At 50.0% G+C, this 25688-nt stretch overlaps 1 long non-coding RNA gene across 1 annotated transcript in view; it reads right to left on the bottom strand.

Moving 5' to 3' along the window:
• LOC140409473 (uncharacterized) overlaps positions 1 to 25245 on the bottom strand; it is a 44963-nt gene extending 19718 nt beyond the window's left edge. Inside the window, exon 1 of the long non-coding RNA XR_011940342.1 lies at positions 25019 to 25245. This is a non-coding gene — a long non-coding RNA (uncharacterized lncRNA). The remainder of the gene's footprint in view (positions 1 to 25018) is intronic.
• Positions 25246 to 25688: the final 443 nt, after the last annotated feature.

The raw sequence follows: 25688 nt of genomic DNA, 5'->3' as shown, positions 1-25688 counted from the left end.
CAGTGGTATTTATCTGCAGAGAATTGGACGAGTGTTTTAAAAAATGAAGCTAATTAACCTTGACCACCACATCGAGATGTACGGATATCAACTGCGGAGCAGTGAGTATGAGGTTTAATCACAAAGAATACAGCACAGGATCAGGCTCTTCAGCCCTTCGAGCCTGTACCGGTCATGATACTAACCTTGGCCAAAACCCTTCCTTGTGCCGTATCCCTCTATACCCATCCTATCCATGTATTTGTCGAGATGCCTTTTGACCGACCCTGGCAACGCGTTCCAGGCACTCACCGCTCTCTGCGTAAAATACCTGCCTCGCACACCTCCTCTAAACTTTGCCCCAAGGACCTTAAACCTATGCCCCCTGGTGACTGACCCGTCTAACCTGGGAAAGAGTACCTGCCCATCCACTCTATCCATGCTCCTCATAATCTTGTAGACCTCTATCAGGTCACCCTTCAATCTCCGTCGTTCTAATGAAAACAGTCCGAGTCTATTTAGCCTCCCCGCACAGCTAACACCCTCCAGATCAGGCAACATCCTAGCAAACCTCCTCTGCACCCTCTCCAAAGCCTCCACATCCTTTTGGTTGTGTGGTGACCAGAATTGTGCACAATTGAGGCCTTTCCAAGGTTCTATACAACTGCAGCATGACTTGCTAGAAATTGAAGAATAAGTTCAAATAGGTTTGCCAGGACTGATCTACACGGACTGCCGTTCACAGTGACAAGTAAACAAGGTCACCGTTCATTTGTTTCACGGATAGGTCCTACTTATAAAAACCCTCGGTCTGCTGCTGAATATTTGTCCTCGGCCTGTCTGACCCTCCCACCCATTGCACCCACTGCTTTTAGTTAAATGCACTCAACAATGGTAATCATTTATCAGAAACAACACATTCAAGACTAATGCCAGAATTGTACGTTCTAAATCAGGGCAGGTTCCCATTTCAACCTTGCGTGAAATCACACGGGAATACCAATGTCATATAGAATTTACAGTGCTGAAGGAGGCCATTCGGCCCATCGAGCCTGCACCGGCTCTCGGAAAGAGCACCCTACTTAAGACCACGCCTCCACCCTATCCCCGTAACCCCATCTCACCTTTTTTTTAATGGACACAAAGGGCAATTGAGCATGGCCAATCTGTCTAACCTGCTCATCTTTGGACTGTGGGAGGAAACCGGAGCATCCGGAGGAAACCCACGCAGACACGGGGAAAACGTGCAGACTCCACACAGACAGTGGCCCAAGCCGGGAATCGAACCTGGGACCCTGGAGCTGTGAAGCAACTGTGCTAACCACTGTGCTACCGTGCTGCCCCCGTCATTCCACACTAGAGCAATATTATGGTCGGCAGGCATGGGCGGGAGTCGGTAGTATGCCCACCGACAATTTAATTGTCAATTAAGCTAATTCAAACATCAATTTTCCAAATGTTTATGTGCGATCTCGCGCTTGGCACCCATGCATAATGGGTAGGCGGACAATCTGTTTTTTTGATGATTTGAGCCAAGGCTGGAATAAAACGCATCCGGAGCATTGGCACTTTGAGTAGTCATAGTCATAGAATTTACAGTGCAGAAGAAGGCCATTCAGCCCATCGAGTCTGCACCGGCTCTTGGAAAAGGTACCCTACCCAACCACACACCTCCACCCTATCCCCATAACCCAGTAACCCCACCCAACACTAAGGACAATTTTGGACACTAAAAGGCAATTTATCATGGCCAATCCACCTAACCTGCACATCTTTGGTCTGTGGGTGGAAACCGGAGCACCCGGAGGAAACCCACGCACACACGGGGAGAACGTGCAGACGCCGCACAGACAGTGACCCAAGCCGGAATCGAACCTGGGACCCTGGAGCTGTGAAGCAATTGTGCTAATCACTATGCTACCATGCTGCCCAAAAGTAGTGAGGAGCTTGAGAGAGAGTTTGTTGCTGGTTGGTTTATGAAACTTGACAGCGTTATCTCTCATTTTCGCTTCGGTCATTGCGTTGCTAACCTTTATTTCAACACTCAGATTTGTCCCCAAAGGCTCCTGGAGGATTTACACCTTCAGGTCACCAGACAGCCTTCTGTTTCTCTGCTGATAGGGAGCGTTTACTCCACTGGTGACTCCTCCTCTGAGGAGGAAGAGAGGGGTAGAAGGGAGGGGAGGATAGGTGTCCACAGGCAGTGCCCTAGGGAGCAACCTGTAGGAGGAGAGGTGCAGGCACAGGGGCGTAGGAGCAGCAGAGAGTGCAAGGTGGAAGGAATGGGCCACGTTTCTGCTACCAGTGTCTATGGGCAGCTACCTCAACATGTCAGAGGTCCAATGACAAAGGTGAGCCCTCCTCTCCAGGGAGAATGTAACTTGCATATGTCAGATGATTGGTCTGGAGATCATCTCCACTCTGCCAGGGGCTCTAAAGGCCATAGCAGCTTTCAATTTCTACGCCTCTGGCTCTCTCCAGGACTTAGTGGGAGGATTGTATGGTATTTCCCAATCTGCTGCCCACAGTGGCGTCCCGTCAGGGTTCCCCCGCATCCAGGGTGCTATCGACTGTATTCATGTGGCTATCAAGGCTCCAGCGGGTGAGCCGGGTGCCTTCATGAACAGAAAGGGCTCCCACTCCATGAATGCAATCACAAAGCACAGATTCAGCAAGTCTGTGCAACATACCCTGGCAGCTCCAATGATACTACATCCTGTGACACTTCCAGCTGCCAAGGTTGTTCGACACTCTACCTCGGTTGGATGGCTCCTGGGTGACAAAGGCTATTCATTGAAAAATATGCTCATGACACCACTCCAGCACCCAGGGACAGAGGTGGAGATGAGATATAACAGGAGTCATGCCTCCATCAGGGCAGTGGTGGAGAGGACCATTGGGCTGATGAACATGAGATTCAGATGCTTGGATCTTTCAGGGACAGCACTGCAATATCCCCCACTGTGGTTAGTACTATTGCTTCACAGCGACAGGGACCTCGGTTCAATTCCAGCCTCAGGTCACTGTGCTGAGTCTGCACGTTCTCCCGGTGTCTGCGTGGATTTCCTCCGGGTGCTCCCGTTTCCTCTCACGGTCCCAGGAGGGGGAGTGGGCAGGCCGAGGTAGGGTGTTCTTTTGGAGGGTCGGTGGGCCAAATTCTTCACTGTAGATATTTTATGCTTCTATGTGTCTCTTTTGTTGTTGCCTGCTGTGCTCTCCACATCTGGCTCTGTCAAAGGGGAGGAGCCCACTCAGGGATGAGGGTATCAAGGCAGCTCCACAGGCCACAGATGATGACTCCAGTGGAGGCTCAGAAGAGGAGCCTTGGGTAGGACCAGGTGAGGATGTGGAGGCAGACTTCCGGAATCTTCAGGGAGGCAGGGACACAGGGGAGGCCTTGACTCAATTCATCTTCAGCTAGGCCAAATATTGCCTCCACACCATGGCAAGGGTCATGCCTCCCTCCCAGACATTCTAATGACCTATTCCATGGAACACAAAGTCCACTCAAAACCCGTGGAATAAAGTTTACAGCCAGGTCTACAGCCCACACATCCAGCAAGAGACAGAGGAATCGCCTGTATCTATGAAATAAATGAAACACACTAAGGTCATTAACACAAACCACTAAGGTCAGTAGCACACGTGGCTAGCACTGTGGCTTCACAGCGCCAGGGTCCCAGGTTCGATTTCCCACTGGGTCACTGTCTGAACGTTCTCCCCGTGTCTGCGTGGGTTTCCTCCGGGTGCTCCAGTTTCCTCCCACCGTCCAAAGATGTGCAGGTTAGGTGGATTGGCCATGCTAAATTGCCCCTTAGTGTCCAAAAAAGGTTAGGAGGGGTTGTTGGGTTATGGGGATAGGATGGAAGTGAGGACTTAAGTGGGTCGGTGCAGACTCGATGGGCCAAATGACCTCCTTCTGCACTGTATGTTCTATGTTCTAAATGCTCTATTCATCTGCTTGTGAAATGTAGAGAAAATGGAATATAGCATTACACACTGTCACATCAGAAAATAACTTACCAAATTATGGCCGGACGGAAGATTACCCGTGAAAGGGTTCGTTTGTGCTCATGGTGATTTAAACGTACATTTGTGGGCGCTGCATCTTGATGCCCCCCCAACCTCCTCACTGGCAGTGACATTGGAGCCAGCCTGCTGACTCTGCTGTCCGGTCAGCCCTGATTATCTTGGAGGTCATCCTGTGGCTGGTGGAACTGGAGAGGTCAGCGTCTAGGAGAATACATCCAGCACCGTGGCTGGGCACTCCTCAGTTGTTGTATTCCAAACAGGCGGCACGGCTACTGGTAGAGGGGCGGAGGAGCTGCTGCCCTCATCCAGAGGGCCGCTGAGAGGATCCCGCGTAGGTGATCCGAAGCACGTCTGCCAGTGCAAAATTGGTCTGGATCTCCCTACTTGCCAATGATGGACGGGCATCGAGCAGAGAGACTAGGTGCCCCATCCATCCCTCACACTGGCAATGATCTGCTGGGTTTACTGCCAGTATGTGGGTTGCAGGTGCCGACCCAACCCCAGGGCACCCTGATTAATTTCCTGCAACTCCCTCTCCATGAGAGTCATTATGTGAGTGTGCCACGCCCTCCCCACTGTGCACTGCCATTGTAGTTGATGATCTAATGCCCACCGAGGTGCTTGTATCTATGGTGGTGTCTGTCATAATATACACCAGTATATCATGTAGCCGACACACACTGATGGACACACAGTGGGACCAATCTACAACACAACACCGCAGCCATCACCAGTTAGAGCACACGCACTATAAAGACAGGGGGCATTAAAGTTCCCGCTCATTCGAGTAGCAGCTAGCGAGGAGGACAGAGCTCATAGCCTGCAACACAGACATTCACCATGTGCTGAGTGCATCGATTGGTTAGGACAAGGCAAAGGTCTTTAGTTAAAGCTAGTATCGTATTAACTCACAGTCTAAATATGTTTAAACAGTTAATGCTTCAATAAAATAGTGTTGCACTATCTCAAGTGTTGGTGACCTGTATGTGATCCAGAACACCCAACACATCATGATACCAGGAGTGGTGGGATACTAGCACTTCTTAGACCTACCTGCAAGTGATCTGGCTTCCACCAGCATTCCGTCATCCTGCAACATGGACAACATCAGCCCGCCGCCGCCGCTCCGCATCGCCGGCAACCTCGGGGCCAACTGGAAGATTTTCAAACAGCACTTCCAGCTCTTCCTCGAAGCCACGGACAGGGAGGGTGCTTTGGACACCAGGAAGATTGCTCTTCTCCTCTCCATGGCCGGGGACCATGCCATCCACATTTTCAACTCTCTCACCTTTGCAGATGACGAAGATAAGACAAAGTTCAAGACGGTCCTCCAAGTTTGACACTCACTGCAGCGTAGAGGTGAATGAAAGTTTCGAACGCTACGTGGCCCACCTCCGACTCCATGATACGCGACCAGATCGTTTTCGGTGTTCAGTCGGACCCCCTACGTCAGCAGCTCCTCAAAGTAAAGCAACTCACCCTAGCGACCGCCATCGAGACCGCAGACGTGTCATCAGAGAGAGAGAGAGAGTGGACTCTTTGAATGAGGTTCAGCAGCTTGCACACCTGTGCAACGCCACGAGTCGGTATTCCCATAAACAAGCGGCTCAAACGGCGCAGCAAGGTCCCCACGAGGCGGAACGGGTCCAAGTGATTGAGCACCTCCAGGGCCTCAGCCTGGATGAGGGCGACCATTTTGTGTGCTTTTCGCGGACTCTCGCGCTTGTACGCCCCAAACGAGGGGACGGCGACGTTGAGGAACGTAATGCGCAGGCACGCACCATGCACGACTGCACCGCGAATACGCGGTGGTGCAGCGAACGTGCTGACGTCACGACGTGCGACAACTGTGGCTCCGCCCATTTAAAGCGGCAATGCCCCGCAAAATCTCGACAATGCCTACGATATGGAAGACTTGGCCACTATGATGCCTGCTATCGAGCAGCTCAGCCTGCCAACTCATATCGCTTCAGCCAGCCTCGCAGGAACGTTCGGGCTGTTCAACTCACGGTCACCGAGTCCGATGCGGACCTCCCACACAGCAGTGACACCGAGGACCCGAAGGCGCCTTTTCGAGTCGGTGTCGTAACGGAAACCAGGGTGTCCCCGAAGCAAAGACACCAGCCGCTGTCGGTATACAGCATCGATCCAGACGATGAGTGGTGTGCCACCCTGACGGTCAACCGGTCCCAAATACGATTCCGGCTGGACACTGGTGCCTCCGCCAATCTCATGGCGTGGTCTGATTTCCAAAACCTTAGTGTCAAACCAGCCATCCTTCCATTGTCCTGCCAACTATTGGACTACAATGGCAACATCATTCCTGCTACCAGCTCGTGCCAACTTGAAGTGACGCACAAGTCACGAAAAGCCATCCTTCCTTTCGAGATTGTGGGCTCCTTGAAGGACTCCCTGCTGGGCTACGGATGTGCAAGCTGCTGAACCTCATTGAAAGAGTCCACTCTCTCTCTCCTGATGACATGTCTGCCTTCCAGGACGCTGACTTCAGGGCGCAACTCGACGCCATCATCGACCAGCACCGCAACGTCTTCGAAGGCATGGGCACGCTCCCATACACTTACAAGATCTTACTCAAACAGAACGCCACGCCTGTGGTGCATGCACCTCGCAGAGTCCCAGCACCCCTCAAGGACCGCCTCAAGCAGCAGTTGCAGGACTTCCAAGACCAAGGAGTGATCTTCAGAGTTACGGAACCAATTGACTGGGTCAGTTCCATGGTGTACGTTAAAAAAGCCTTCCGGTGAGCTCAGAATTTGTATTGATCCCAAGGATCTGAATCGCAATATCATGAGGGAGCATTATCCAATCCCCAAGCGTGAAGAGATCACATGCGAGATGGCTCGCGCCGTAGTCAGGAACATTCACCATACACTATTTATTGTCACGCAGGCACATTTTTTTATAAAAAGGGGGAATGTCATAATATATACCAGTATATCATGGTGCAGACACACACTGATGGACACACAGTGGGACCAATCAACATACACAACACCACAGCCAATCACCAGTGAGAGCACACGCACTATAAAGACAGGGGACATCAGAGTTTCCCCTGATTCGAGTAGCAGCTAGCTAGGAGCACAGAGCTCACAGCCTGCAACACAGACATTCACCATGTGCTGAGTGCATCGACTGGTTAGGACAAGGCAAAGGTTTTTAGTTAAAGCTGGTACCGTATTAACCCACAGTCTAAATATGTTTAAACAGTTAATGGTTCAATAAAATAGTGTTGCACTATTTCAAGTGTTGGTGACCTGTATGTGATCCAGAACACCCAACACATCAGTGTCTGCTTCTGAGAGAGGAGGTGACGGGGGTGCATCCGACAGGTGCTGATCCTCCAGGGTGGCTCCACGGGGTCCTGCATTCATCTGCTGGATGGCGAATCTGGGAGAGAAAAATGACGTCATTGGTTTAGTCACCACACTGTCACTGTGCGTGCCAGGCGGGCTGGGGAGCCAATGGAATCTGCATCATGGTGCCTTTGTCTTTGAAGGAAGACTGGGGACTGCAGCTTTGAGGTTTCCATTTCAGATCATAGAATTTACAGTGCAGAAGGAGGCTATTCAGCCCGTAGAGTCTGCACCGGCTCTTGGAACGAGCACCCTACCCAAGGTCAACACCTGCACCCTATCCCCATAACCCAGTAACCCCACCCAACACTAAGGGCAATTTTGGACACCAAGGGCAATTTATCATGGCCAATCCACCGAACCTGCACATCTTTGGACTGTGGGAGGAAACCGGAGCACCCGGAGGAAACCCACGCACACCCATGGGGAGGACATGCAGACTCCGCACAGACAGTGACCCAAGCCGGAATCGAACCTGGGACCCTGGAGCTGTGAAGCAATTGTGCTATCCACAATGCTACCGTGCTGCCGCCAGATGAGGCAGCCCAACAATTTTTACGCTCCAAAGCTCTTACCTCTGTGCACTGAATTCTTACCTTCGCCAGAGACCCCTGTGCTCCATAAATGGTGGACCGAGCTGTGGGTGTTGGCACTCCATTTCCAGGGCATCCATTTTGTCAGAATAGGTTTGGGGGGGGGGGGGGGGGGGGGGGGGGCTACTGTTTGTCCTTGTCCCCTTGACTGTGTTATGGGTTATCCTCTCCTGAAAGGTCAGAGGAGCATTGTGGGCCACATCCATGTCATGGCCTTCAACCATCAAAGCAACCAGGCCAAACTCCACACAGGCCGTCACCCAAGACCGAAATCGAACCTGGGTCCCTGGCGCTGTGAGGCAGCAGTGCTAACCACTGTGACACTGTGATGCCCTGAATTTTAGATTGGGCTAATAAAGTTTGAAGGGACATGTTGACCAAATTGTTAGCGCTTGCTTGCTTCATCACACAGAGTTTGGTATGTACGATGGGCAGAATCACCCAGGTTAGGTGGGGTTACGTGGATAGGGCGGTGGAGTGGGCCCAGGTGGAGTGCTCTTTCAGAAGGTCAGTCCAAACTTGATGGACTGAATTGGTCCTCCTTCTGCACTGTAGGGATTGTATGGTCCAAAGTAGTGGAGACAAGTGAATGATGTCTGAAGGATGGCTCTCCTCAACACCCTGGTCAAAGAACATTGACTCCATGTGCAGCCATATATGAATGTGGGAGGAGCACCCATCTCTTCCTCCAGAATGTCCTTTACCTGGAAGGTGTGGGCTGGGGGTGACATGTCTAGATAGCAGCCAGACTCAAGCTTAGCGCTGGTTTGATGGCTGTGAGATGGAATCAAAGAACAAAGAACAAAGAAATGTACAGCACAGGAACAGGCCCTTCGGCCCTCCAAGCCCGTGCCGACCATGCTGCCCGACTAAACTACAATCTTCTACACTTCCTGGGTCCGTATCCCTCTATTCATGTATTTGTCAAGATGCCCCTTAAATGTCACTATCGCCCCTGCTTCCACCACCTCCTCCGGTAGCGAGTTCCAGGCACCCACTACCCGCTGCGTAAAAAATTGCCTCGTACATCTACTCTAAACCTTGCCCCTCTCACCTTAAACCTATGCCCCCTAGTAATTGACCCCTCTACCCTGGGGAAAAGCCTCTGACTATCCACTCTGTCTATGCCCCTCATAATTTTGTAGACCTCTATCAGGTCGCCCCTCAACCTCCTTCGTTCCAGTGAGAACAAACCGAGTTTATTCAACCACTCTTCATAGCTAATGCCCTCCATACCAGGCAACATTCTGGTAAATCTCTTCTGCACCCTCTCTAAAGCCTCCACACCTTCTGGTAGTGTGGCGACCAGAATTGAACACTATACTCCAAGTGTGGCCGAACTAAGGTCTATACAGCTGCAACATGACTTGCCAATTCTTATACTCAATGCCCCAGCCAATGAAGGCAAGCATGCGTATGCCTTCTTGACTACCTTCTCCACCTGTGTTGCCCCTTTCAGTGACCTGTGGACCTGTACTCCGAGATCTCTTTGACTTCAATACTCTTGAGGGTTCTACCATTCACTGTATATTCCCTAATTGCATTAGACCTTCCAAAATGCATTACCACACATTTGAATCAAACCTGTTGAAAATATGTTCTTTGAGTTGATGATTTTGATTCAGCCTCAGATCCACTGAGACCAAGAGGATGCAGGCTCCAGAGAAACCTGCCTTTCTACTGACTCCTCACACAGATTAGGAGGAGGAGGGCTCACCGCAGATTGGCACAGGGCCAGGAAGAGCAATGGCCGGAGAAGCAAGAGGCAGCGGGGCCTCAAGATGGTCAGGGTGTTGGTGACCACTGTCCACTACTATGGGGGAGAATTGACTCGGACCAAGGATCCTAGGTGCAGCTATTTACAGATAAGGGAATGGCAATGGCGGAGGAACCCGAGTGTCTCAGAATAGGGTTGCACACATCTGCCAGCTTCTCCACAGCGCCCTGCGGCCGAAAGACCTTGAAGGCAATCCCATGCCAGTGGAATTAAAAGTCATCGCTGCCTTAAACATCTTTGCCAGTACTTCCAAGGCTGGGACCAGTGCAGCTTCTCCCAGACCGCAGCACATAAGTCCATCTGGGAGGTGAGAGATGCCACGTGCAGGAGAGTCCACCAATTTGTCCAACTTGCCCGAACGTCAGGCTGGGTTGGGTGGCAATCTCAGGTTTCCTTCAAGTTCAAAGGGCTACTGACTGCACACGTGGCCTTGAGAGCTTCCTGACATCAGCCAGTCACATTCACCAAAGGAAACTCTTTCGATGTTCTGCGAATATGTGATCACAGAAGACAATTCCTGCATGTTAGTGCGCGGTTCCCAGGGGGTTGTCATGACGCCCATGTTCTGACCCACTTCCAGGTGCCACAGGTTAATGGACCTCGGTGATTGCGGGACTGACTCCTTGGGGAACAGGGATCCCCCAGAAGACCTGGATGATGATGCCAGTTCTCTGTCCACATAGTGCTGCTGAGGAGATCTACAAGGCCACACAGACCTCCTCCGGGTCTGAGCAGGCAGTGGGCCTCCTAAAGATGAGGTCCAGATGTTTAAACGGCTCTGGTGACACCCATCACAGAGATTGTTCCGGATCATTGTTGCCTGCTCCACCCTACGCAACCTCGCGTCACAAAGAAGAGATATCTTGGCTGAGGGAAGCATGGAGGACTGGGATGTCTCCTCCAGTGATGAAGATGGTGAAGGGGATGGAGCTGCTATGGGCCAGGATATCACTGAACCACATGCAGAGGCCACAACAGGGGTATGACGCAGCGATGAGCCAGCACCAATATGATAGCTGACAGATTCCAGGCAGAGTAAGCTGCTGAGACATTTCCTTTCCTTTTTAGTTTTCTGTCATCTACTGGAAGGCCCCAGCTCATATTTGGGTACAGACATTCTATATTTTCTCTAATGTACCTTGGTTGATGATAGCTGGATTAAATTGCACCACTTCATGTTTATTCTGCCGATTGTTTGATCTTTTGCATGCGCCCAACTGCTGATATACAGAACCAGAACCCTGGCACTAAATGTGTACAGGAGAACCTCCCCGTGACCTTGGGCACCTGTGATGCACTATCAATTACGACGAGACGAGAGTAGAGTAATCGAGGCTTTATTACGCAGAGATGTGTTGCCTCCTACAGCTGCTGCCGAAATGGCTGCAGCTCGGTGAGCACACACATTTATACTCCGCCTACTGGGCGGAGCCAGCAGGCAGGGATCTACCCCCGTACCTGCAGTACAGGAGCCTTACTGTATTACTTCTCATATGCGTCGTATATACAAACAGTGGTGACTATCACATTCACCCCCTGTTAAAAAAAGAGTCCAGCGGGGGGGGTGGAAAACTATTTACATGTATGTGAGCATTTTTAAAGTGTACAGTTTGGGAAAAAAGTTCACAAATTCAGCCGGTCGGGTGCCCTGATCCTCCGTTGTGAGCACCGCAGTCCCGGTGGCGATGCAGGCGCCGGCTTGGTCGGCGGTGACTCCGGGAGCGTGTAGTCCTCATCTTCATCCCCGGGTGGAACCAATGGGAGGACGGATCGTCCTGGAGCGGGGGCTGTGGTGAGGTGCGTTAGGGGGAGGATGGGTGGCGCCGGGGGGGGGGGGGGGACCCAGCTGGTGCCAGGTCCCTGAGGGAGACTGTGTATTGGCGGCCATCGGGGTACGCCACGGAGGCGTACTGCGGGTTTGCATGGTGTAGCTGTACCCTCTCAACCAACGGGTCCGCCTTGTGTAGCCGCACGTGCTTGCGGAGAACGGCTCCTGGAGCTGCCAGCCACGTTGGGAGCGAAACCCCGGAGGTGGACTTCCTAGGGAAGGCAAGGAGACGTTCATGGGGGGTTGCATTAGTCGCAGTGCAATGTAGCAATCAGATGGAGTGGAGGACGTCGGTGACGACCTCCTGCCAGCGGGAGACCGGGAAATTTTAGACCGTAGGGTCAGCAAGTCGGCCTTCCAGACCGTCCTGTTCTTCCTCTCCACCTGCCCGTTTCCCCGGGGGTTGTAGCTGGTCGTCCTGCTCGAGGCAATGCCCTTGCTGAGCAGGAATTGATGCAGCTCATCACTCATAAAGGAGGATCCCCGGTTGCTGTGGACGTAAGCGGGGAAACCGAACAGAGTGAAGATACTATTGAGGGCTTTGATGACTGTGGCAGACGTCATATCGGGGCATGGAATGGCGAAGGGGAATCTGTAGCATGCGTCGACCACGTTAAGGAAGTACGTGTTTCGGTCGGAGGAGGGGAGGGGCCCTTTGAAATCCATGCTGAGGCGTTCAAAGGGACAGGAGCCCTTCATCAGGTGCGCTCGGTCTGGCCAGTAGAAGTGCGGTTTGCACTCCGCGCAGACCTGGCAGTATTTGGTGACCGCCCTGACTTCCGCAATGGAGTAGGGTAGGTTGCGGGCCTTTATGAAGTGAAAGAACTGGGTGATCCCTGGGTGACAGAGACCATTGTGTAGGGCCCGGAGTCTGTCCATTTGTGCGCTGGCACATGTACCTCAGGATAGGGCATTGGGGGGCTCGTTGAGCTTACCGGGGCGATACAAAATCTCATAATTGTAGGTGGAGAGCTCGATCCTCCACCTCAAGATTTTATCATTTTTGATCTTGCCCCGCTGTGTGTTATTGAACATGAAGGCAACCGACCGTTGGTCAGTGAGGAGAGTGAATCTCCTGCCTGCAACGATGGCATGGGCCTCCTTTTCGACGGCGAAGTGCCGAATTTCGGAGGCATGGAGTGTGTGGGAAATGAATGCCACGGGTCTGCCTGCCTGGTTGAAGGTGGCGGCCAGAGCGATGGCTGATGCATTGCTCTCGACTTGAAAGGGGAGGGTCTTGTCGACCGCGTGCATCGCGGCCTTGGCGATGTCGGCCTTGATACGGCTGAAGGCCTGGTGAGCCTCGACTGTCAGGGGGAAAACTGTGGAGTGAATGAGTGGGCGGGCCTTGTCCGCATAGTTAGGGACCCACTGGGCATAGTATGAGAAGAACCCCAGGTATTGTTTGAGGGCCTTGGGGCAGTGGGGGAGGGGGGAGTTCCATGAGGAGGCGCATGCGGTCGGGGTCAGGCCCTAGAACTCCATTTTGCACCACATAGCCAAGGATGGCTAAGCGGTTGGTGCTGAACACGCACTTCTCCTTGTTATACGTTAGGTTCAGGAGTTTGGCGGTGTGGAGAAATTTGAAAAGGTTAGCGTCGTGGTCCTGCTGGTCAAGGCCGCAGATGGTGACGTTATCGAGGTACGGGAAGGTGGCCCGCAGTCCGTACCGGTCAACCATTTGGTCCATCTCCCATTGGAAGACCGAGACCCCATTAGTGACGCCGAAGGGACCCCTAAGGAAGTGGTAAAGGCGGCTGTCTGCTTTGAACGCAGTGTATTGGTGGTCCGCCTTGTGGATGGGGAGCTGGTGGTAGGCAGATTTCAGGTCCACTGCAGAGAAGACCCGGTACTGTGCAATCTGATTGACCATATCAGATATGCGTGGGAGGGGGTACACGTCGAGCTGCCTGTACCGATTGGTGGTCTGACTGTTTCTCCCCAAGTCTTTACAACTACCACTTGGACCTCTGACCTGATGAAGGTCCTGTCCTGGGCACTGTACCGTCTGCTCCTGGTGGCGACGGGTTTGCAATCGGGGGAGAGGTTTGCAAACAGGGAAGCTGGGTTGACCTTAAGGGTCGTGAGGCCGCATACAGTAAGCGGTGGTAGGGGCCCGCCGAATTTCAGAGTTAAACTTTGGAGGTTGCACTGGAAGTCCAGGCAGAGTAGCAAAGCAGCGCAGAGGTTGGGGAGGACGTAGAGCCGGAAGTTGCTGAACTCTACGCCCTGGACGGTGAGGGTGGCGGTGCAGTAGCCCGGGATCTCCACGGAGTGGGATCCAGAGGTCAGGGAGAGTCATTGGTTAATGGGGTGCACCGCGAGGGAGCAGCGCCTTACCGTATTGGGGTGGATGAAGCTCTCCGTGCTCCCGGAGTCGAGAAGGCAAGGTCTCTTGTGGCCATCGACCTTCACCGTCATTGTCGCGGTTGCGAGGTTGCGTGGCCGGGACTGGTCGAGCGTGATGGAGGTGAGCTGCGGCTGGTGTTGGTGGGCCCCGGGCTGGTCGGCGGCGGTCGCAGGCGATGAGTGGCATGATGAGGTGCCCGACAAGCAGGGGTCTTGAGGCACCGTCCAAAATGGCGGCGAAGATGGCGGCACCCATGGCGGGCGGCGTTAAAGATGGTGCCGCCCAAGGCCTGCTGGGGTGAAGATGGCGGCGCCCACGGGTCGTGTGTGGGGGGTGCAGGAACAATGGGGCTGGTTACAGCGGCGATCAACCGGGCCTGGGGCACCGCAGCGAAATGTCCTTTCTTCCCGCAGGCCTTGCAGATTGCGCTCCGCGCCGGGCTGCGCTGCCAGGGGTGCCTTGTCTGCCCGCTGTCATGTGAGAATACCTTGAAGACATGGATGTTTAAGCAATGTACATTTAAGAAAACAGTGATGTCAGAGAGTGGGTGGAGCTGGGCTTTAGGTCAACCATTTTGCAGGTTTTTAGTTTCAGTTTAAAAAGCAGCTTGTGTGTGTGTGTGTGTGTGTGTGTGTGTGTGTGTGTGTGTTTCCAGAGCTTTGCAGTTTGAAAAGAGCTTGTGAGTGTCTGTGTTTTACAGTGAGCGGGATCTCTGCCATGAAAGACTATCTCTGGATCATTTGGGTGATTTAAACTCCTAATTGTAAAGCCTTTAAAAGTCTATCTATTGGATTGGCTTTTGTGAACTTAAAGACAGTGAAGAATTGTTGCTTTTCCGGTGTGGTATTTTAGTTTAAGTGGGGAGAGTGTTGTGAACAATGGCTCTTTGAGGCTCAGACGTTTTTGGGGGTGGAGAAGGTCACACGTAGTACTTCACGGACAAAGATAAAAGCAGACTGTTAGATTTGGCAAGAACATTACAGTTAACAAAAGATGGAGGTAATTATGGCGATGGTTAAGCATTTAAAGTTGCCTGAGATAGGGTTTGACTCATTGGAAATGGCAAAAAAATCAGTTGCAAATTAAACAAATGGAACATGAGAAAGAATTAAAGCGGCTTGCATACGTGAGAGAGAGTGAAAGTGAGAGAGAGAGTGAGAGAGTGAAAGTGAGAGAGAGAGTGAGAGAGTGAAAGTGAGAGAGAGAGTGAGAGAGTGAAAGTGAGAGAGAGAGTGAGAGAGTGAAAGTGAGAGAGAGAGTGAGAGAGTGAAAGTGAGAGAGTGAGAGAGAGTGAAAGTGAGAGAGTGAGAGAGAGTGAGAGAGAGAGAGAGAGAGAAAGTGAGAGAGAGAGAGAGAGAGAAGAGAGAGAGAGAGAGAGAGAGAGAGAGAGAGAGAGAGAGAGAGAGAGAGAGAGAGAGAGAGAGAGAGAGAGAGAGAGAGAGAGAGAGAGAGAGAGAGAGAGAGAGAGAGAGAGAGAGAGAGAGAGAGAGAGAGAGAGAGAGAGAGAGAGAGAGAGAGAGAGAGAGAGAGAGAGAGAGCCCTAGCAGAACAAAAAGAAAAAGAAAGGGAGATACAGATCATGGAAAAAGAGAAAGAGAAAGAGTTTGAACTTCAGAAAATGGCCATGAAACATGACAATCAGTTAAAATTGGCAGATGTAAAGGGAAACGTACAGTTGGATGATAGTGATGAAATGAAAATCGCTTATTGTCACAAGTAGGCTTCAATGAAGTTACTGTGAAAAGCCCCTACTCGCCACATTCCGGCGCCTGTTCGGGGAGGCTGGTACGGGAATTGAACTGTGCTGCTGGCCGGCCTTGGTCTGCTTTCAAAGCCAGCAATTTAGCCCTGTGCTAAACAGCCCCTAGTGAGGATAGTGAGAAAGAGCGTCATAGTCGAAGGCTTGGTGGAATCGATTTAAATATGTCCAAGCATTGCCAAGGTTTGACGAGAGGAAGTGGAAGCCTTTTTCATTTCATTGGAGAAAGTTGCTAAACAAATGAAATGGCCACAGGACATGTGGGTGTTACTGATTCAAACAAAGCTTGTAGGTAGAGCCAGTGAAGTGTTTGCATCACTACCGGAGGACATATTTGGAACTATGAGGAGGTGAAGAAATCCATCTTAAGTGCACATGAGCTAGTGCCTGAAGCACACAGCCAAAGGTTTAGAAATTTAAGGAAAGAATTTGGTCAAACATACATGGAGTTTGAAAGGCTCAAACAGAGTAATTTTGATAGGTGGATAAGGGCTTTGAAAATAGACCAAACGTATGAAGCTCTCAGAGAAATTATACTTTTGGACGAGTTTAAAAATTCAATTCCTGATGTAGTGAGAACTCATGTGGAAGAACAGAGGGTTAAACCTGCGAGATTAGCAGCGGAAATGGCAGATGATTATCAATTAGTTCATAAATCAAAGATTGGTTTCCGACATCAGTTTCAGCCGGTGAGGGATAGAAACTGGGGACATGAGAAATACTCAAGTGGTAAAGGTAAAGGTGATCTGATGGGAGACAATAAAGAGAGTGTATCTCAGATTAAAAAAGAAACCCAGGAGGGTGGGAAAGAAACGAAAAGTTTCAGATGTTTTCACTGTAATAAACTAGGCCATGTAAAGTCACAGTGTTGGTGGTTGAAGAAAAGCACTGGGAAGGCTGATGTGGTAAAACAGGATCAGACAGTGGGGTTGGTTAGAGTGGTAAAGGAAAGCCCAAGGGAAGCGAAGGAGGTGCAAACGATTGTACAACCTGTTCAAGAAGTAATTGTTAAGAAAGTGCCAGATGCATTTAAAGAATTTACTTGTGTGAGTAAAGTTTACTCATTTGTATCAGGAGGAGCAGGTAAAGAAGTCACAATTTTAAGAGATACAGGGGCTAATCAATCTTTAATGGCAAGAGATGAAGAATTGTGTAGTTTGGGAAGAATGTTGCCAGAAAAGGTGGTGATATGTGGAATTCAGGGTGAGAGGAGTAGCGTTCCATTATATAAGGTAAGGTTGGAAAATCCAGTGAAGCGGTAGTAGGAGTAATAGATAAACTATCTTGTCCAGGAATAGTTTATCTTGGGTAATGATATAGCTGGATCGCAGATGGGAGTGATGCCTACTGTGGTTGATAAGCCAGTGGAAAATCAGACAACTGAAGGGTTGAAGGACAAATATCCTGGGATTTTTCCGGATTGTGTAGTAACAAGGTCGCAAAGTCACAGGTTAAAACAAGAGGAGAAATCAAAGAGTGAAGATGAAGTTGAAGTGCAATTAGCAGGAACGATTTTTGATCAGATGGTTGTAAAAGAACAAGAACAGGTGGAGGATGAGGCGGATATTAGTTCAGGAGAATTGGCGGAGTTACAACAGAAAGATGTAGAAATAAACGGATATATCACGGATTGTGTTGGACCGTTTCCTAAAACAAAAAGTGGGAATCAATATCTTTTGACTGTAATGGATGTGTCTACTAGGTTTCCAGAGGCCATTCCAGTACGTGGTATTACAGCTAAAAGGATTGTGAAGGAGTTACTTAAATTCTTTACCAGATATGGACTACCCACAGAAATTCAATCGGATCAAGGATCAAATTTTACTTCAAAGTTATTCAAAAAGTTATGGATCGCTTAGGAATAAAACAATTTAAATCAACTGCGTCCCATCCAGAATCGCAGGAAGCATTAGAAAGGTGGCATCAGACATTAAAGACAATGTTGAGGGCATATTGTCAAGATTATCCAGAGGATAGGGATAAAGGAATCCCATTCGTATTGTTTGCAATTAGGGATGTACCTAATGAACCTACCAAATTTAGTCCTTTAACTAATTATTGGTCATGAGGTAAGAGGACCACTTAAATTGATTAAGGAAAAATTGGTGTGAGAGAAATCGGAAATTACACTATTGGATTACATGTCAAATTTTAGGGAACGATTAAATAGAGCAGGTGAATTGGCTGGACAACATTTGAAAGTTGCACAAAATGAAACGGGTAGCAGACAAGTAATCCAAAGTTCGTAGTTTTGCCAGCGGGGATAAAGTTTTAGTGTTGTTACCAGTGGTAGGGGAGCCTTTAAAAGCTAGGTTTTGTGGACCGTATCAGATTGAAAGGAAATTAAGTGAGGTGAATTATGTGGTAAAAACACCAGATAGAAGGAAGACTCGCCGAGTGTGTCAAGTGAAAATGCTTAAAAGGTACTTTGAAAGGGAAGGAGAGAAAAAGGAGGTTTTAATGATTCTAACTCAAAGTGACGAACCAAATCCAGATGACTGTGAATTTGACATACCTCAAATTAAATTGGAAAATGAGGATGTTCTTAAAAATTGGGATGAATTGTTAAGTTACCTTCCAGAGGAAAAATGAACTGACCTGAAAGAGTTATTGATATCATGTGGGCAAGTTGAGTTATTGATATCATGTGGGCAAGTTTGTAGAGATAAATTGGGAAGTACTAAAATGGCTGCACATGATGTAGATGTGGGAAATGCTGTTCCTATCAAACAACATCCATTAGACTTAATCCTTTAAAATTGGCACAGGTTAACAGAGAGATTGAGTGTATGCTGAAGAATGGCATAATTGAAAAAAATGAAATGAAATGAAAATCGCTTATTGTCACAAGTAGGCTTCATATGAAGTTACTGTGAAAAGCCCCTCGTCGCCACATTCCGGCGCCTGTTCAGGGAGGCTGGTATGGGAATTGAACCGTGCTGCTGGCCTGCCTTGGTCTGCTTTCAAAGCCAGCGATTTAGCCCTGTGCTAAACCAGCCCCTTACATTGAAGTGGGTTGCAGCCAATGGAACTCACCCATAGTGATGGTACCTAAACCAGAGGGTACCCAACGGTTGTGTGTGGACTATCTAAAGGTGAACGCAGTTACAAGAATGGACTCTTATCCTATCCCACGTTTGGAAGATTGCATTGAGAAAGTGGGACAATCCGCTTTTATTTCCAAATTGGATTTACTGAAAGGTTACTGGCAAGTACCTTTATCTGAAAGGGAGAAAGGAGATTTCAGCTTTTGTGACTCCAGATGGTATATACCAGTTCAAAGTTATGCCATTTGGCATGAAAAACGCCCCAGCAACATTTCAACGGTTAACTAATACAGATGTTTCAGGATTACCCAATTGTGCGGTATACATCGACGCTCTGGTAGTTTTCAGCCAGACATGGAAAGAACATTTAAAACATCTGAGGCAGTTATTCGATCGACTTCAGGAGGAGAGTCTGGTGATAAACCTAGCCAAAAGTGAATTTGGAAAAGCCCAAGTCACTTTCCTTGGCCATACAATCGGACAGGGTCAACTGGTCCCACAGGATGTGAAAACGAAAGTTATTGGGGAGTTTCCGATACCCTCGACACGACGGGAAATAATGCGATTTCTTGGTATGAGTGGATTTTACCGGAAATTTGAACCAAATTTTAGCAGTGTGGTCGCTCCACTGACGGACTTGCTCAAGAAGCGTAACAAATTCCAGTGGACAGCGGAGTGTCAACAGGCATTTGACGGCCTGAAGGCTGTGTTAACCACTGCTCCTGTGTTAGTCATCCCAAATTATACCAAACCATTCAAAGTGGCTGTTGATGCGAGCGATGTGGGCGTAGGTGCGGTGCTTCTACAAGACGACGAAGGGCTAGAGCGGCCTGCTGGTTATTTTTCAAAGAAATTGAATTCCCACCAGAAAAAGTATTCGACGATTGAGAAGGAGACTTTGAGTTTGGTGCTGGCTTTGCAACATTTTCACATTTGTGACCAGCAATCCATCTGACACCGTTATATATACTGATCATAATCCTTTGACGTTTTTGGAGCGATTCTGGAATAACAATGCAAGGATGTTTCGCTGGAGTTTGTTGTTACAGCCATTTCATTTAAAAATAGTACATGTGACAGGACGGGAAAATGTGATAGCCGATGCTTTGTCACGAATGTGATCAATCGAGAAGGATTTTGGTTGGAGGAAGAAGAACAAAGAAAAATGGATGATATTATTATACCTGTTTGTGTGTGTTGTTTTCTTTCAATGAAAATGTATATTTATTGTGTGCATTTCTTAGTGGATGGTGCAAAAGTGAAAAATGAAACCATCTTGAAGTTGAAGTTGATGATTTTTTTTTTTTCTTGGGGGGAGGTGTCATGTGAGAGCACCTTTAAGCCATGGATGTTTAAGCAATGCACCTTTAAGAAAACAGTGATGTCAGAGAGTGGGTGGAGCTGGACTTTAGGTTAGCCATTTTGCAGGTTTTTAGTTTCAGTTTAAAAAGCAGCTTGTGTGTGTCTGTGTGTTTCCAGAGTTTTGCAGTTTGAAAAGAGCTTGTGAGCGTCTGTATTTTGCAGTGAGCTGGATCTCTGCCATGAAAGATTATCTCTGGATCATTTGGGTGATTTAAACTCCTAATTGTAAAGCCTTTAACCTGATGTGGTTTTGTTTAAAGGTGTTAAGTCTCTTGGAAGTTTGAAGGAACATTTTTAGGAAATATTTACTGTTGCAATGTTTCCTAAGTTATCTTTGAAGTAAGGGGTGTTAAGAGATCCAATGTTTACTTAAGATGTTAAGTTGAGTTCATGGAATAAACAGTGTTGCAGGGACAAAAATGGCGGCACCCACGGGTCGCACGTCGGGGGTGCAGGAACAATGGGCCTGGTTACAGCGGTGATCGACCGGGCCTGGCACACCATAACAAAATGTCCCTTCTTCCCGCAGGCCTTGCAGATTGTGCTCTGCGCCGGGCAGCGCTGCTGGGGGTGCTTTGTCTGCCTGCAGAAATAGCACTTGGGCCCCCCAGGTTTGGCTGGCTGCTGCGCGGCGCAGGCTTGGGGGAAGTCACTGGTGGAGTCCATGATGTCCAAGAGGGGGGTGCTGTGTGGGCGGGGGCGTACGCTTGTACATTACGGGAGGCTACCGTTAGTGAGGTCGCGAGTTTCTTGATCGCCGCGAGGTCGAGCGTACCCCCTTCTAAGAAGCGCTGGCGGATGTACGCCAACCCTGTGCCCGTAACGAAAGTGTCCCTGATTAGGAGTTCGGAATGTTCAACGGCCGATACTGCCTGGCAATCGCAGTTCCTCGCCAGGGCGTGCAGGGCACGCCAGAAATCTTCCAATGACTCACCGGGGAGTTGTTGCCGCGTGGACAGGAGGTGCCTTGCGTAGAGTTTGTTGATCGGCCGGGTGTAGTTCTCTTTCAGAAGCGCCGTGGCCCCAGTGTAGTTGGGCGCGTCCCGGATAAGGGGAAAAATATCGGAGCTCAACCGTGTGTACAGGATCTGGAGCTTCTGAGGGTTGTTCTGTCGCTGATCCGATGTAGGCTTCAAAGCAAGCTAGCCAGTGGTCGAAGGCCGCGTGGCGTTGTCTGCTTGAGGGTGCAGCTGCAGGCGATCTGGTTTGATGTGTAGTTTCATCGCTGTAAAATCTCTGCTTAATAAATTGATGCACTATGAATTACAACAAGACCAGAGTAGAGCGTAATCGAGGCTTTATTAAGCAGAGATGTGTTGCCTCCTACAGCTGCTGCCGAAATGTCTGCAGCTCGGTGAGCACACACATTTATACTCCGCCTACTGGGCGGAGCCAGCAGGCAGGGATCTACCCCCATACCTGTAGTACAGGAGCCTTACTGTATTACTTCTCATGTAAGTCATATATACAAACAGTGGTGACTACCACAACCTGTAAATAGAATTGTGACTTTACCTGGGACTTTACGATGGGCCGAATGGCCTTACCTCCGCTCCTATGTCTTATTCGAGGAATTAAGGGCTATGGGGAGAGCGCGGGTAAATGGAGTTGAAATCAGCCATGATTGAATGGTGGAGTGGACTCGATGGGCCGAATGGCCTTACTTCCGCTCCTATGTGTTATGGTCTTACAAAGTCTGTGTGCATGGCCTGGGAACAATATCAAATCTAACCTTTGCAGGAATGTCATGTCACCCTCTCACCTGTTCCCAAAGAGGGGGAGCCGACCTGCAGAGAGCTCTTTCAGAGAGAACCTACTATATGCGTCCACAGGGAGGTGCAGCATGAAAGCATCGTGATCGTCCCTTTGTGCAGATTGATGAGATTTTGTTCCCTCCGTTCGCAACTTGCCCCGATCCCTTCACACCTTTATCGTGCTGGAAAGCTTTGGGATTACTTTGAACACCACTCACTAAGAGTGCTTCACTTACACTAGGGATTGCTGAGTAGTTACCACTCCAGACCCTCTAATTGCAGAGACTGCCACAAGTCTCAATCCCAAGATGGCCTCTGTATTAGTGCGAGACTCTGATCTGTCATTGTGGACAAGCCAGCCAAGATAAACATCTTTTCTGCATGGATCCTTCAAATGCCTGTTAGACCTGCTGATGCTTCACAGGGATAGCCTCATTGTCCTCGGCCCGGTCCAGCACACACGTCCATTCAACTCTTTCTCTCTCATGGACTGAGAACCCATTATGACCATTAACGATTGGACGTTAACAATAGCTTCTTCCACATACGTAGAGCAGCCTCTGGTTTTGTAGCATAGTTTTTGTAGCATTATGGTTGGCACTGTTGCTTCACAGCTCCAGGGTCCCAGGTTCGATTCCCAGTTTGGGTCACTGTCTGTGCGGAGTCTGCACGTTCTCCCAATGACTGCGTGGATTTCCTCCGGTTTCCTCCCACAGGTCCCGAAAGGCGTGCTTGTTAGGTGAATTGGACATTCTGAATTCTCCCTCAGTGTACCCGAACAGGCGCCGGAGTGTGGCGACGAGGGGATTTTCACAGTAACTTCATTGCAGTGCTAATGTAAGCCAACTTGTGACACTAATAAAGATTATTATTATTAAAAAGGCAGTGCAGAGCTTCCCTCTCTCACCCCGGAAACTGCATCTAGTGTGTTCCTAGCCACTCACACAGCAGGTTTAACTCTCCCCGAGTACTCGTGGCAGCCACCCCACAGTTCACAACAGGGCAACAGCAGCAGGAGATGCAATGACCTCGCTGAACATATTTTCAGAGATCAGAACATGGTGAGCTGCAGGCAGCGACTGGTGTAGCCAAGCCGCATATTCACAAATGATGGCCAATGCCTAACCATGCACATCTGGGATTACTGAGTAATAACTGTTGATAATGAGAGAAGTGAGAATTCATTATCGGACACCCATGCCAGCTGTGCGCTCCTAGTACTTATTTATCTTTGTTTGCCGACCGCTAGGTGTAAATTCAGCCCTAACATCCGTAGCCGAGGTGGTGGCAGCCTGCTGACTATTACGTCCTTTTGAGTCTGGATCAGTGGAAAGAATGGAATCACTGGCAGAGGGGTGACGGAGCAGCAGGGCACCCTTGGGGTCTCCTGGGATGAAGTCCCTGGGAGCTCAGTTGGCATCCCCCCTCCCTCTGTGTGCCCACTGGCACCTCCCTGTCTCCTTGAGGAAAAGTGGAACCTGGAGGGAGGTCAACATGCCCCCTCCCCCTTTCGCCCAGCCACTGTTCCCCTGCACCCATGGATAGAGTGATAGAATGCAAGTCCACGTGCATATCCAGCAGCCACTGTTTGTTCTGCTGGATCTGGCTCTCCAAGGTGGCAACCACCCTTTCCATGGAGACAGCAAAGCGCTCACATGCCACAGCCATGACAGCAGAAAGAACATGGATGGACTTCGCTCCAGTTTGTGCAAGCCCCCTGGCATCTCTGCCTGATGTTCCCCTGCCAGCTTCTGCATCTCTGTCTGATGTTCTGTGCCTGTCTCGACATCTCTGCCTGATGTTCCCCTGCCTGTCTCTACATCTCTGCCTGATGTTCCCCTGCCTGTCTCTACATCTCTGCCTGATGTTCCCCTGCCTGTCTCTACATCTCTGCCTGATGTTCCCCTGCCTGTCTCTACATCTCTGCCTGATGTTCCCCTGCCTGTCTCTACATCTCTGCCTGATGTTCCTCTGCCTGTCTCTACATCTCTGCCTGATGTTCCCCTGCCTGTCTCTACATCTTTGCCTGATGTTCCCCTGCCTGTCTCTACATCTCTGCCTGATACTCCCCTGCCGGTCTCTGCATCTCCCACAGGTCTGTTGGGGCCAAGTCCAGAAGCTGATCACCAGCATGGGGCTGAGCAGGGGTCTGGTCTCCAGCAGTCCTCCCAATGTCAGAGACCTCGGATGTCATTTTGTCTGTCAGCTGTGGACCCGTGCCCACCGTGTGTTCACCAGGTTGTGACCCTGAGCCTACTTTAAAAGGTGCACCCATGGGCAGCATGGTGGCGCAGTGGGTTAGCCCTGCTGCCTCACGGCGCCAAGGTCCCAGGTTCGATCCCGGCTCTGGGTCACTGTGGAGTTCGCACATTCTCCCAGTGTTTGTGTGGCTTTCGCCCCCACAACCCAAAGATGTGCAGGCTAGGTGGATTAGCCACGCTAAATTGCCCCTTAATTGAAAAATATGAATTGGGTACTCTAAATTTATTTTTAAAAAGAATGTGCACCCACGAAGGTGACTGTATTTAAGCAGGCCAACGCCGTGACAGTGTATCCTCAGAGGTGGGGTTGGGGCTCATTCTGGGGGTAGCCTGCATCGTGGGCCTCCCTCTTTTCTTGCTGGTATCTTGAGTAGAGAAAAGATTTAGAGAATGCCTCAGCAGGCTCCCTAATTAAACCAATGTGTTACACATGTGGGTGCAGCTGACAACTGCATCCTCACTGGCTTCCTGGGGAGTCCCACCTCACCTTCAGCACTGGCACAGTCCTGCCTCTTTCTGGCTATCGCGGTGACCTGCTCCTCACATGGAGTGCGGACTCTAATGTCCGGAATGCGGCCTCTGGACTTGGCCCGCTCTCGCTTACTGTGGGTGTTCTTGTTCTGCAGAGAGGCAGAAAGATTGATTGTCGTCCTAATGTTTGCACGAGCAGTTCAGCAGCACAGATTCCTGTTGCAGCTACTGAGCCCTCCCCGTGAAGTGATTAATAAGCAGGGTGTCCTGCATCTGATAGATTGAGAGCACAAAGTGGCTGCCGCCCATCTGCTGGCGAGTGCTGCAACCTGAACTCCTGTCTGACATCCCTGTGCAGCCGCACACTTAGACTGACTCAGAGTGCGACTGTGAGAGTCAGTTTGCAGCGAGTAGACAGAGCCACTTACCCTGGCGGAGTACAGCAGACCATTCATCCTCTTCCTGTATTGCTGGGCCGCTCATCTCTGCTGCGACCTCCATCCAGGCCACCCAGGTCAGACGGGAGGGCCTCCTGCTGCTATCCTTGGGAAACAGCACCTCTCGCCTATGCTGAATGGCCGGGAAGAGAAACTCCGGGGAGGCTTCGCTGAGCCATGGGACGCACGCTCTCTGCTGTCATGCATTCTCATTGATAGTCTTGAAGGACAACCAGATTGAGTTCATGGCTGGTAGTGAACGAATGGCTGCCTGGGTGCCCTTTATATATGGTGCCTAGACCTTTGAACCCATGAGGTAACAACGGGGATGGTGACTTCCTGTCTGCACCTGCCATGAGATTTGATGAGCTCCTCACGGACGTATAGATAATGAGCTGAACAAGATTACACATGGTCAGCTGTGAGGCCTCCCCCCCTCACAGTGGGAATCACTCCCACTTCCATGCCTGCCACCAAACTTAAACTAGAGAATGGAAGATTCAGCCCATAGAGTCTGGATAAGGGGACACATTTCCCATTGGTGGAAGGTTGAGAACTCGAGGACGTAGACTTGAGGTGACTGGATAAAAGAAAATGAGGTGATACAAGGAGCAAAATTTTACACAACCAGTGTATGGAACTGGAATGTCCTGCCTGAGCC

The sequence above is a fragment of the Scyliorhinus torazame genome, chromosome 3 (genome assembly GCF_047496885.1).
Source record: "Scyliorhinus torazame isolate Kashiwa2021f chromosome 3, sScyTor2.1, whole genome shotgun sequence".
In the NCBI taxonomy this organism is placed as follows: Eukaryota; Metazoa; Chordata; class Chondrichthyes; order Carcharhiniformes; family Scyliorhinidae; genus Scyliorhinus; species Scyliorhinus torazame.
This window is presented reverse-complemented; position numbering and strand designations above follow the sequence as displayed.